A 15,426-nucleotide genomic window follows, 5' to 3' on the forward strand; every position below is an offset into this window, starting at 1 on the left:
CGCGATGCTTCTCAGCGGGCAATCGGGCGTTGAGGGGCTTTTAGGGAACGTCTGGCCCTGTGCCCCTGGTTCTAGTCTCCCCCATCAGTGGAAACATCCTCTCTGCATCCACCTTGTCAAGCCCCCTCATAATCTGATACGTTTCGATAAGATCACCTCTCATTCTTCTGAATTCCAATGAGTAGAGGCCCAACCTACTCAACCTTTCCTCATAAGTCAACCCCCTCATCCCCGGAATCAACCGAGTGAACCTTCTCTGAACTGCCTCCAAAGCAAGTATATCCTTTCGTAAATATGGAAACCAAAACTGCACGCAGTGTTCCAGGTGTGGCCTCACCAATACCCTGTATAACTGTAGCAAGACTTCCCTGATTTTATACTCCATCCCCTTCGCAATAAAGGCCAACATTCCATTGGCCTTCCTGATCACTTGCTGTACCTGCATACTAACCTTTTGTGTTTCATGCACAAGTACCCCCAGGTCCCTCTGTACTGCAGCACTTTGCAATTTTTCTCCATTTAAATTATAATTTGCTCTTTGATTTTTTTTCTGCCAAAGTGCATGACCTCACACTTTCCAACATTATGCTCCATCTGCCAAATTTTTTGCCCACTCACTTAGCCTATCTATGTCCTTTTGCAGATTTTGTGTGTCCTCCTCACACATTGCTTTTCCTCCCATCTTTGTATCATCAGAAAACTTGGCAACGTTACACTCAGTCCCTTCTTCCAAGTCGTTAATATAGATTGTAAATAGTTGGGGTCCCAGCACTGATCCCTGCGGCACCCCACTAGTTACTGATTGCCAACCCGAGAATGAACCATTTATCCCGACTCTCTGTTTTCTGTGAGTGAGCCAATCCTCTCTCCTTTCTGATGTATTACCCCCAACCCTGTAAACTTTTATCTTGTGCAGCAACCTTTTATGGGCCCAACCTCCTCAACCTTTCCTCATAAGTCAACCCCCTCATCTCCGGAATCAACCGAGTGAACCTTCTCTGTACTGCCTCCAAAGCAAGTATATCCTTCCTTAAGAGGCTACCCGAGTGACCTCGGGGATCGAGATTAAGCAGCTGACTCGGCTATGTCCAGTGGGGAGCGAAATCTTGGCAGCGGGAAGATCCAGGTAGAAGGTAAGTCTGACACTTGGCGATGAAAGTGAGCATGCATCGTTCGGGGATCGACAGTGGGTCTAGTTAGCTGCCCTTGCAGCATGGGTTTTCGGGGTCAGGGCGATACTTTACGGGGGGGGGGGGGAGAAATGTACACACTATTGGGGCTAAAGGGGGCTTAAACAGTGGCAAGGTGCGGGGGGGCGTTGGGGGAACATTGGAGGGGGGGGGGGGGGGGAGAAGAGTGAAGGAAAGCAGCAGATGGCCAGGGGAAAATTTGTTCAGGAACTGCCCACCCGGTCTACCATCTTGGACCAGCCTTGCACGAGGTAGAAAAGGTCACCCGTCAGCTCGACACGGCATCAGGAGCAGATGGAATCCCCGCTGAGTTGCTAAAGTGTGGCGGAGAGGCACTGCTGGCGCGAATGCACGACCTCATCTCTCTCATCTGGAAGGAGGAGAGCATGCCGGGAGATCTCAGAGATGCCGTAATCGTGACCCTCATCAAAAAAAGGGGGACAAGTCCCGACTGCGGCAACTACAGAGGGACCTCCCTGTTGTCAGCCACAGGGAAAGCCATCGCTAGAATCCTCCTCAATCGTCTTCTCCCTGTGGCTGAAGAGCACCTCCCGGAGTCACAGTGCGGATTCTGTCCACTGAGGGGTACAACGGACCTGATCTTCACCGCGCGACAGCGGCAAGAGAAATGCAGGGAACAGCACCGACCCTTGCACATGGCCTCGATTGATGTCACAAAGGCCTTTGACACCGTCAACCGCGAGGGACTGTGGGGCGTGCTTCTCCGTTTCGGCTGCCGCCAAAAGTTTGACGGCATCCTCCGCCTGCTCCACGACGACATGCAGGCCGTGATCCTGACCCAACGGATCCACGTCCGGACCGGGGTCAAGCAGGGCTGCGTCCTCGCGCCAAAGCTCTTCTCGATCTTCTTCGCTGCCATGCTCCATCTCACTCTCGACAAGCTCCCCGCTGGAGTGGAACTAAACTGTAGAACGAGTGGGAACCTGTTCAACCTTCGCCAGATCCAAGAGCGTCCCCCTCCTCTGTCGTCGAGCTACAGTACGCAGATGCCGCCTTCCTCTACGCACTTTCAGAGGCCAAACTCCAAGCCATCATCAACATCTTCACCGAGGCTTGTGACAGCTTGGGCCTTGCACTAAACATCCGTAAGGCAACGGTCTTCCACCAACCTGACCCCGCCACTGCTGCCCGGTCATCAAGATCCACGGCACGGCCCTGGACAACGAGAACCACTTTCCATACCTCGGGAGCCACTTATCAACAAGGGCAGATATTGACAACGAGGTTCAACACCGCCTCCAGTGCGTCAGCGCAGCCTTCGGCCGCCTGAGGAAGAGAGTGTTTGAGGATCAGGCCCTCAAATCTGCCACCAAAGTATTGGTCTGCAGAGCAGTAGTGATGCCCGCCCTCCGACGTGGACCATACACAGGAGACACCTCAAGTCGCTGGGGAAGTACCACCAACGATGACTCCGCAAGACCCTGCAAATCCCCTGGGAGGACAGACGCACCAACGTTAGCGTCCTCGACCAGGCCCAACATCTCCAGCATCGAAGCACTGACCACACTCGATCAGCTCCGCTGGGCAGGCCACATTGTCCGCATGCCCCGACACGAGACTCCCAAAGCAAGCGCTCTACTCGGAACTCCTTCACGGCAAACGAGCCAAAGGTGGGTAGCGGAAACGTTGCAATGCTCATCTCAGCCAATGCTCCAGTAGAGCCAACAACCTGGATTGGCAGATCCTCCACAAGTGTCTGCATATGTTGTTGAAGATAACTAACATCAAAACCGAGTGGAATTCATTTCGACACTTCCTGAGAAAGTCAAAGACTCCCTGATAAAGTGCAACATCCCCACCGACACCTGGGAGTCCCTGGCCAAAGACCACCCTAAGTGGAGGAAGTGCATCCGGGAGGGCGCTGAGCACCTCGAGTCTCGTCGCCGAGAGCATGCAGAAACCAAGCGCAGGCAGCGGAAGGAGCGTGCGGCAAACCAGTCCCACCCTCCCCTTTCCCTCAACCACTGTCTGTCCCACCTGTGATAGAGACTGTAATTCCCATGTTGGACTGTGCAGTCACCTGAGAACTCACTTTTAGAGCGGAAGCAAGTCTTCCTCGATTCCGAGGGACTGCCTCTGATGATCATGATGATCCTTCCTAAAATACGGAGACCAAAACTGCACGCAGTACTCCAGGTGTGGCCTCACCAATACCCTGTATAACTGTAGCAGGACTTCTCTGCTTTTATACTCCATCCCCTTTGCAATAAAGGCCAAGATACCATTTGCCTTCCTGATCACTTGCTGTACCTGCATACTAACATTTTGTGTTTGATATCACAAGGACTACCAGGTCCCTCGGGACTGTAGCACTTTGCAATTTTTCTCCATTTAAATTATAATTTGCTTTTCTATTATTTCTGCCAAAGTGGATAACCTCAGATTTTCCCACATTATACTCCATCTGTCAAATTTTTTGCCCACTCACTGAGTCAGTCTATATCCCTTTGCAGATTTGTCGTGTCCTCCTCACAATTTGCTTTCTAACCCATCTTTGTATCATCAGCAAACTTGGCTACATTACACTCGGTCCCTTCATCCAAGTCGTTAATATAGATTGTAAATAGTTGAGGTCCCAGCACTGATCCCTGCGGCACCCCACTAGTTACAGTTTGCCAACCGGAAAATGAACCATTTATCGCGACTCTCTGTTTTCTGTTAGTTAGCCAATCCTCTATCCATGCTAATATATTACCCCCAACCCCGTGAACTTTTATCTTGTGCAGTAACCTTTTATGTGGCACCTTGTCAAATGCCTTCTGAAACCAAATACACCACATCCACTGGTTCCCTTTTATCCACCCTGTTCGTTACATCCTCAAAGAACTCCAGCAAATTTGTCAAACATGATTTCCCTTCATAAAACCATGTTGACTCTGCTTGATTGAATTTTGCTTTTCCAAATGTCCTGCTACTGCTTCCTTAATAATGGACTCCAGCATTTTCCCAACCACAGATGCTATGCTAACTGGTCTATAGATTCCTGCTTTCTGTCTGCCTCCTTTTTTAAATAGGGGCGTTACATTTGCAGTTTTCCAATCCGCTGGGACCTCCCCAGAATCCAGGGAATTTTGGTACATTACAACCAGTGCATCCACTATCTCTGCAGTGGCTTCTTTTAAGGAGCCCCTAGGATGTAGGCCATCAGGTCCAGGGGACTTGTCCACCTTTAGTCCCATTATTTTACCGAGTACTACTTCATTAGTGATAGCAATTGTATTAAGTTCCTCCCTCCCTATAGGCCCTTGATTATCCAGAAGAGAGTTCCAGATTTCCACGACCCTTTGTGTTTCCTGATTTTGGCACATCATCGCCCATTTATCGCCCGTACAAGATCTGAGGTGCAGGCTATCGCCCATATTTGCCAATGAGTGGAAACTAGTGCCCGATTATGGCCCATTTAACGCCGGTGCAACTTTCGGCATTTCGCCCACAATTTGCCCAACTGATCACCGGCCCAAAAATAGGCTGAAGAAAAACTGCAATAACTCGGCACCACGGGGAGGATCTGTAGCAAAAGGCTATCAATTTGTGAGTGATTTTAAGGGCCTTTTGTGACTCTTGCCAATCATCTAAATCATTTTTTATTTGTTGAGGACAAATTAAGGGCATTTATCGTGATGGGGAGGAGGGCTGTAATTTCTCAACCAGTATTGAGCACCAATCAATATTGAGCTGCAGAATAGAGATGGCAGAATAAAATCAGAAAAGTTACATACAAATACATTGCTGTAATGTCAGGGTTAATATTAATCATGGATTTGTCCCTCTCTGCTCCACAGTACATGTAGAAGCAGAACTAGGGTATGTCACCCTATTAGGAAGGAAATGGAGTTCTCCTCAGTTGGCTGCTAGATTTTATTATATAAAGCAACAGGGCCTGGAACAAAAGTAAGGTTCTATAATATTATTGATGGGGACCAGGTCCGCTGTTCTCTCTCTCAACCCCCGTGGGAAAAGTTCTTTGCCTGAAAAAAAAATGCGCATGTGCAGAACGGCCGTTGCTATGGACGCCAGCCTTGCATGACTGAATACATCGCTAAGGCCCACTTCACATCGCCATCACCCGCTTCACATCGCCATCGCCCGCTTCACATCACCATCACCCGCTTCACATCGCTATCACCCGCTTCACATCGCCATCACCCATCGCCATCACCCGCTTCACATCGCCATCACCCGCTTCACATCACCATCACCCGCTTCACATCACCATCACCCGCTTCACATCGCCATCACCCGCTTCACATCGCCATCACCCGCTTCACATCACCATCACCCACTTCACATCGCCATCACCCACTTCACATCGCCATCACCCATCGCCATCACCCGCTTCACATCGCCATCACCCGCTTCACATCACCATCACCCATCGCCATCACCCGCTTCACATCACCATCACCCATCGCCATCACCCGCTTCACATCACCATCACCCGCTTCACATCACCATCACCCGCTTCACATCGCCATCACCCGCTTCACATCACCATCACCCGCTTCACATCGCCATCACCCGCTTCACATCACCATCACCCGCTTCACATCGCCATCACCCGCTTCACATCGCCATCACCCGCTTCACATCGCCATCACCCGCTTCACATCACCATCACCCATCGCCATCACCCGCTTCACATCACCATCACCCATCGCCATCACCCGCTTCACATCACCATCACCCATCGCCATCACCCGCTTCAAATCACCATCACCCGCTTCACATCACCATCACCCGCTTCACATCACCATCACCCGCTTCACATCGCCATCACCCGCTTCACATCGCCATCACCCGCTTCACATCGCCATCACCCGCTTCACATCGCCATCACCCGCTTCACATCACCATCACCCATCGCCATCACCCGCTTCACATCACCATCGCCCGCTTCACATCACCATCACCCGCTTCACATCGCCATCACCCATCGCCATCACCCGCTTCACATCACCATCGCCCGCTTCACATCACCATCACCCGCTTCATCACCATCACCCATCGCCATCACCCGCTTCACATCACCATCGCCCGCTTCACATCACCATCACCCGCTTCACATCACCATCACCCATCGCCATCACCCGCTTCACATCGCCATCACCCATCGCCATCACCCGCTTCACATCGCCATCACCCGCTTCACATCGCCATCACCCACTTCACATCACTATCACCCACTTCACATCGCCATCACCCGCTTCACATCGCCATCACCCATCGCCATCACCCGCTTCACATCGCCATCACCCGCTTCACATCGCCATCACCCACTTCACATCACTATCACCCACTTCACATCGCCATCACCCGCTTCACATCGCCATCACCCACTTCACATCACTATCACCCACTTCACATCGCCATCACCCGCTTCACATCGCCATCACCCATCGCCATCACCCGCTTCACATCGCCATCACCCGCTTCACATCGCCATCACCCACTTCACATCACTATCACCCACTTCACATCGCCATCACCCGCTTCACATCGCCATCACCCACTTCACATCACTATCACCCACTTCACATCGCCATCACCCGCTTCACATCGCCATCACCCGCTTCACATCACCATCACCCGCTTCACATCACCATCACCCGCTTCACATCACCATCACCCATCACCATCACCCGCTTCACATCGCCATCACCCACTTCACATCGCCATCACCCGCTTCACATCGCCATCACCCACTTCACATCGCCATCACCCGCTTCACATCGCTATCACCCGCTTCACATCGCCATCACCCACTTCACATCGCCATCACCCGCTTCACATCGCCATCACCCACTTCACATCGCCATCGCCCGCTTCACATCACCATCACCCGCTTCACATCACCATCACCCGCTTCACATCACCATCACCCGCTTCACATCACCATCACCCATCGCTATCACCCGCTTCACATCGCCATCACCCACTTCACATCACCATCACCCGCTTCACATCACTATCACCCATCGCCATCACCCGCTTCACATCACCATCACCCGCTTCACATCACTATCACCCATCGCTATCACCCGCTTCACATCGCCATCACCCACTTCACATCACCATCACCCGCTTCACATCACTATCACCCATCGCCATCACCCGCTTCACATCACTATCACCCACTTCACATCGCCATCACCCGCTTCACATCACTATCACCCACTTCACATCACCATCACCCGCTTCACATCACCATCACCCACTTCACATCGCCATCACCCGCTTCACATCACCATCACCCGCTTCACATCACCATCACCCGCTTCACATCGCCATCACCCACTTCACATCGCCATCACCCGCTTCACATCGCCATCACCCACTTCACATCGCCATCACCCGCTTCACATCGCCATCACCCGCTTCACATCACCATCACCCACTTCACATCACCATCACCCGCTTCACATCACCATCACCCGCTTCACATCACCATCACCCGCTTCACATCACCATCACCCGCTTCACATCACCATCACCCGCTTCACATCACCATCACCCGCTTCACATCACCATCACCCGCTTCACATCACCATCACCCGCTTCACATCACCATCACCCGCTTCACATCGCCATCACCCATCGCCATCACCCGCTTCACATCGCCATCACCCGCTTCACATCGCCATCACCCGCTTCACATCGCCATCGCCCGCTTCACATCGCCATCACCCGCTTCACATCGCCATCACCCGCTTCACATCGCCATCACCCGCTTCACATCGCCATCACCCGCTTCACATCGCCATCACCCGCTTCACATCGCCATCACCATCGCCCGCTTCACATCGCCATCACCCGCTTCACATCGCCATCACCATCACCCGCTTCACATCGCCATCACCATCACCCGCTTCACATCACCATCACCCACTTCACATCACCATCACCCGCTTCACATCGCCATCACCATCACCCGCTTCACATCACCATCACCCACTTCACATCACCATCACCCACTTCACATCGCCATCACCCGCTTCACATCACCATCACCCGCTTCACATCGCCATCACCCGCTTCACATCGCCATCACCCGCTTCACATCGCTATCACCCATCGCCATCACCCGCTTCACATCACCATCACCCGCTTCACATCGCCATCACCCGCTTCACATCACCATCACCCGCTTCACATCACCATCACCCACTTCACATCACCATCACCCACTTCACATCACCATCACCATCACCCACTTCACATCGCCATCACCCGCTTCACATCACCATCACCCGCTTCACATCACCATCACCATCACCCACTTCACATCACCATCACCCGCTTCACATCACCATCACCCGCTTCACATCACCATCACCCGCTTCACATCACCATCACCCGCTTCACATCACCATCACCCGCTTCACATCGCCATCACCCGCTTCACATCGCCATCACCCGCTTCACATCACCATCACCCGCTTCACATCGCCATCACCCGCTTCACATCACCATCACCCGCTTCACATCGCCATCACCCGCTTCACATCACCATCACCATCACCCGCTTCACATCACCATCACCCACTTCACATCGCCATCACCCGCTTCACATCACCATCACCCGCTTCACATCACCATCACCCATCGCCATCACCCGCTTCACATCACCATCACCCGCTTCACATCACCATCACCCGCTTCACATCACCATCACCCATCGCCATCACCCGCTTCACATCACCCGCTTCACATCGCCATCACCCGCTTCACATCACCATCACCCGCTTCACATCACCATCACCCGCTTCACATCACCATCACCCGCTTCACATCACCATCACCCGCTTCACATCACCATCACCCGCTTCACATCGCCATCACCCGCTTCACATCGCCATCACCCGCTTCACATCGCCATCACCCGCTTCACATCACCCGCTTCACATCACCATCACCCGCTTCACATCACCCGCTTCACATCGCCATCACCATCACCCGCTTCACATCGCCATCACCCGCTTCACATCACCATCACCCGCTTCACATCGCTATCACCCGCTTCACATCACCATCACCCGCTTCACATCGCCATCACCCGCTTCACATCGCCATCACCCGCTTCACATCACCATCACCCACTTCACATCACCCGCTTCACATCACCATCACCCGCTTCACATCGCCATCACCCATCGCCATCACCCACTTCACATCGCCATCACCCGCTTCACATCGCCATCACCCGCTTCACATCACCATCACCCGCTTCACATCGCCATCACCCGCCTCACATCACTATCACCCGCTTCACATCACCATCACCCACTTCACATCGCCATCACCCATCGCCATCACCCACTTCACATCGCCATCACCCGCTTCACATCACCATCACCCACTTCACATCGCCATCACCATCACCCGCTTCACATCGCCATCACCCGCTTCACATCACCATCACCCGCTTCACATCGCCATCACCCGCTTCACATCACCATCACCCGCCTCACATCACTATCACCCGCTTCACATCACCATCACCCACTTCACATCGCCATCACCCATCGCCATCACCCATCGCCATCACCCGCTTCACATCGCCATCACCCACTTCACATCGCCATCACCCGCTTCACATCGCCATCACCCGCTTCACATCACCCGCTTCACATCACCCGCTTCACATCGCCATCACCCATCGCCATCACCCGCTTCACATCGCCATCACCCACTTCACATCACCATCACCCACTTCACATCGCCATCACCCGCTTCACATCACCATCACCCGCTTCACATCACCATCACCCGCTTCACATCGCCATCACCCGCTTCACATCACCATCACCCGCTTCACATCGCCATCACCCGCTTCACATCACTATCACCCGCTTCACATCACCATCACCCACTTCACATCGCCATCACCCACTTCACATCGCCATCACCCGCTTCACATCACCATCACCCATCGCCATCACCCGCTTCACATCACCATCACCCGCTTCACATCGCCATCACCCACTTCACATCGCCATCACCCGCTTCACATCACCATCACCCGCTTCACATCACCATCACCCACTTCACATCACCATCACCCGCTTCACATCGCCATCACCCGCTTCACATCGCCATCACCCACTTCACATCGCCATCACCCGCTTCACATCGCCATCACCCGCTTCACATCACCATCACCCGCTTCACATCACCATCACCCATCACCATCACCCGCTTCACATCGCCATCACCCGCTTCACATCACCATCACCCATCGCCATCACCATCACCCGCTTCACATCACCATCACCCGCTTCACATCACCATCACCCACTTCACATCACCATCACCCGCTTCACATCGCCATCACCATCACCCGCTTCACATCACCATCACCCGCTTCACATCGCCATCACCCGCTTCACATCACCATCACCCGCTTCACATCACCATCACCCATCACCATCACCCGCTTCACATCGCCATCACCCACTTCACATCGCCATCACCCGCTTCACATCACCATCACCCGCTTCACATCGCCATCACCATCACCCGCTTCACATCGCCATCACCCATCGCCATCACCCGCTTCACATCGCCATCACCCGCTTCACATCACCATCACCCGCTTCACATCGCCATCACCCGCTTCACATCGCCATCACCCATCGCCATCACCCGCTTCACATCACCATCACCCACTTCACATCACCATCACCCGCTTCACATCACCATCACCCGCTTCACATCACCATCACCCGCTTCACATCGCCATCACCCGCTTCACATCGCCATCGCCCGCTTCACATCGCCATCACCCGCTTCACATCGCCATCACCCATCGCCATCACCCGCTTCACATCACCATCACCCGCTTCACATCACCATCACCCACTTCACATCACCATCACCCGCTTCACATCGCCATCACCCGCTTCACATCGCCATCACCCGCTTCACATCGCCATCACCCACTTCACATCACCATCACCCGCTTCACATCGCCATCGCCCGCTTCACATCGCCATCACCCGCTTCACATCGCCATCACCCGCTTCACATCGCCATCACCCGCTTCACATCACCATCACCCGCTTCACATCACCATCACCCGCTTCACATCGCTATCACCCGCTTCACATCGCCATCACCCGCTTCACATCGCCATCACCCACTTCACATCGCCATCACCCGCTTCACATCACCATCACCCGCTTCACATCGCCATCACCCGCTTCACATCACCATCACCCGCTTCACATCGCTATCACCCGCTTCACATCGCCATCACCCGCTTCACATCACCATCACCCGCTTCACATCGCCATCACCCGCTTCACATCGCCATCACCCACTTCACATCACCATCACCCGCTTCACATCACCATCACCCGCTTCACATCGCTATCACCCGCTTCACATCGCCATCACCCGCTTCACATCGCCATCACCCGCTTCACATCGCCATCACCCGCTTCACATCGCCATCACCCGCTTCACATCACCATCACCCGCTTCACATCGCTATCACCCGCTTCACATCGCCATCACCCGCTTCACATCACCATCACCCGCTTCACATCGCCATCGCCCGCTTCACATCACCATCACCATCACCCGCTTCACATCGCCATCACCCGCTTCACATCACCATCACCCGCTTCACATCGCTATCACCCGCTTCACATCGCCATCACCCGCTTCACATCACCATCACCCGCTTCACATCGCCATCACCCGCTTCACATCGCCATCGCCCGCTTCACATCACCATCACCATCACCCGCTTCACATCACCATCACCCACTTCACATCACCATCACCCGCTTCACATCGCCATCACCCGCTTCACATCACCATCACCCGCTTCACATCACCATCACCCGCTTCACATCACCATCACCCGCTTCACATCGCCATCACCCGCTTCACATCACCATCACCCGCTTCACATCACCATCACCCGCTTCACATCACCATCACCCGCTTCACATCGCCATCACCCGCTTCACATCACCATCACCCGCTTCACATCACCATCACCCGCTTCACATCACCATCACCCGCTTCACATCACCATCACCCGCTTCACATCACCATCACCCGCTTCACATCGCCATCACCCGCTTCACATCACCATCACCCGCTTCACATCACCATCACCCGCTTCACATCACCATCACCCGCTTCACATCACCATCACCCGCTTCACATCGCCATCACCCACTTCACATCGCCATCACCCGCTTCACATCACCATCACCCGCTTCACATCACCATCACCCGCTTCACATCACCATCACCCGCCTCACATCACCATCACCCGCTTCACATCACCATCACCCGCTTCACATCACCATCACCCACTTCACATCGCCATCACCCGCTTCACATCACCCGCTTCACATCACCCGCTTCACATCACCCGCTTCACATCACCCGCTTCACATCACCCGCTTCACATCGCCATCACCCATCGCCATCACCCGCTTCACATCGCCATCACCCGCTTCACATCACCATCACCCACTTCACATCGCCATCACCCGCTTCACATCACCATCACCCGCTTCACATCGCCATCACCCGCTTCACATCGCCATCACCCGCTTCACATCACCATCACCCACTTCACATCGCCATCACCCACTTCACATCGCCATCACCCGCTTCACATCACCATCACCCGCTTCACATCACCATCACCCGCTTCACATCACCATCACCCACTTCACATCGCCATCACCCACTTCACATCGCCATCACCCGCTTCACATCGCCATCACCCGCTTCACATCGCCATCACCCGCTTCACATCACCATCACCCACTTCACATCACCATCACCCGCTTCACATCGCTATCACCCATCGCCATCACCCGCTTCACATCGCTATCACCCGCTTCACATCACCATCACCCACTTCACATCACCATCACCCGCTTCACATCGCCATCACCCGCTTCACATCACCATCACCCGCTTCACATCGCCATCACCCGCTTCACATCACCATCACCCACTTCACATCACCATCACCCGCTTCACATCGCCATCACCCACTTCACATCGCCATCACCCGCTTCACATCACCATCACCCGCTTCACATCGCCATCACCCGCTTCACATCGCCATCACCCGCTTCACATCACCATCACCCACTTCACATCACCCGCTTCACATCACCATCACCCGCTTCACATCGCCATCACCCGCTTCACATCGCCATCACCCGCTTCACATCACCATCACCCGCTTCACATCACCATCACCCGCTTCACATCGCCATCACCCACTTCACATCGCCATCACCCGCTTCACATCGCCATCACCCGCTTCACATCGCCATCACCCGCTTCACATCGCCATCACCCACTTCACATCGCCATCACCCGCTTCACATCGCCATCACCCGCTTCACATCGCCATCACCCGCTTCACATCGCCATCACCCGCTTCACATCACCATCACCCACTTCACATCACCCGCTTCACATCACCATCACCCGCTTCACATCGCCATCACCCGCTTCACATCGCCATCACCCGCTTCACATCACCATCACCCGCTTCACATCGCCATCACCCGCTTCACATCACCATCACCCGCTTCACATCACCCGCTTCACATCACCATCACCCGCTTCACATCGCCATCACCCGCTTCACATCGCCATCACCCACTTCACATCGCCATCACCCGCTTCACATCGCCATCACCCACTTCACATCGCCATCACCCGCTTCACATCACCATCACCCGCTTCACATCACCATCACCCGCTTCACATCGCCATCACCCGCTTCACATCACCCGCTTCACATCACCCGCTTCACATCACCCGCTTCACATCACCATCACCATCACCCGCTTCACATCACCATCACCCGCTTCACATCACCATCACCCACTTCACATCACCATCACCCGCTTCACATCGCCATCACCATCACCCGCTTCACATCGCCATCACCCGCTTCACATCACCATCACCCGCTTCACATCACCATCACCCGCTTCACATCACCATCACCCGCTTCACATCGCCATCACCCACTTCACATCACCATCACCCGCTTCACATCACCATCACCCGCTTCACATCGCCATCACCCGCTTCACATCACCATCACCCGCTTCACATCGCCATCACCATCACCCGCTTCACATCGCCATCACCCGCTTCACATCACCATCACCCGCTTCACATCACCCGCTTCACATCGCCATCACCCATCGCCATCACCCGCTTCACATCACCATCACCCGCTTCACATCGCCATCACCATCACCCGCTTCACATCACCATCACCCGCTTCACATCGCCATCACCCGCTTCACATCGCCATCACCCACTTCACATCGCCATCACCCATCGCCATCACCCGCTTCACATCGCTATCACCCGCTTCACATCGCTATCACCCGCTTCACATCGCCATCACCCGCTTCACATCGCTATCACCCGCTTCACATCGCCATCACCCGCTTCACATCGCCATCACCCGCTTCACATCGCCATCACCCACTTCACATCGCCATCACCCATCGCCATCACCCGCTTCACATCGCTATCACCCGCTTCACATCGCTATCACCCGCTTCACATCGCCATCACCCGCTTCACATCACCATCACCCGCTTCACATCGCCATCACCCGCTTCACATCGCCATCACCCGCTTCACATCGCCATCACCCACTTCACATCGCCATCACCCGCTTCACATCGCTATCACCCGCTTCACATCGCTATCACCCGCTTCACATCGCCATCACCCACTTCACATCGCCATCACCCGCTTCACATCGCTATCACCCGCTTCACATCGCTATCACCCGCTTCACATCGCCATCACCCACTTCACATCGCCATCACCCGCTTCACATCGCTATCACCCGCTTCACATCGCCATCACCCACTTCACATCGCCATCACCCGCTTCACATCGCTATCACCCGCTTCACATCACCATCACCCGCTTCACATCGCTATCACCCATCGCCATCACCCGCTTCACATCGCTATCACCCGCTTCACATCGCCATCACCCGCTTCACATCACCATCACCCGCTTCACATCACCATCACCCGCTTCACATCGCCATCACCCGCTTCACATCACCATCACCCATCGCCATCACCCGCTTCACATCGCCATCACCCGCTTCACATCGCCATCACCCGCTTCACATCACCATCACCCGCTTCACATCACCATCACCCGCTTCACATCACCATCACCCGCT

General features: G+C 54.3%; 1 protein-coding gene across 2 annotated transcripts in view; it reads left to right on the top strand.

Moving 5' to 3' along the window:
* Window positions 1-1,120: 1,120 nt before the first annotated feature.
* Window positions 1,121-15,426, top strand: part of LOC139230333 (complement factor B-like) — a 102,372-nt gene continuing 88,066 nt past the window's right edge. For both annotated transcript variants that reach the window (XM_070862163.1, XM_070862164.1), the window contains exon 1: window positions 1,121-1,133. The gene's annotated coding sequence lies outside the window, so the exon portion shown is untranslated. The remainder of the gene's footprint in view (window positions 1,134-15,426) is intronic.

Source organism: Pristiophorus japonicus, chromosome 19 (genome assembly GCF_044704955.1).
Source record: "Pristiophorus japonicus isolate sPriJap1 chromosome 19, sPriJap1.hap1, whole genome shotgun sequence".
Taxonomy (NCBI): Eukaryota; Metazoa; Chordata; class Chondrichthyes; family Pristiophoridae; genus Pristiophorus; species Pristiophorus japonicus.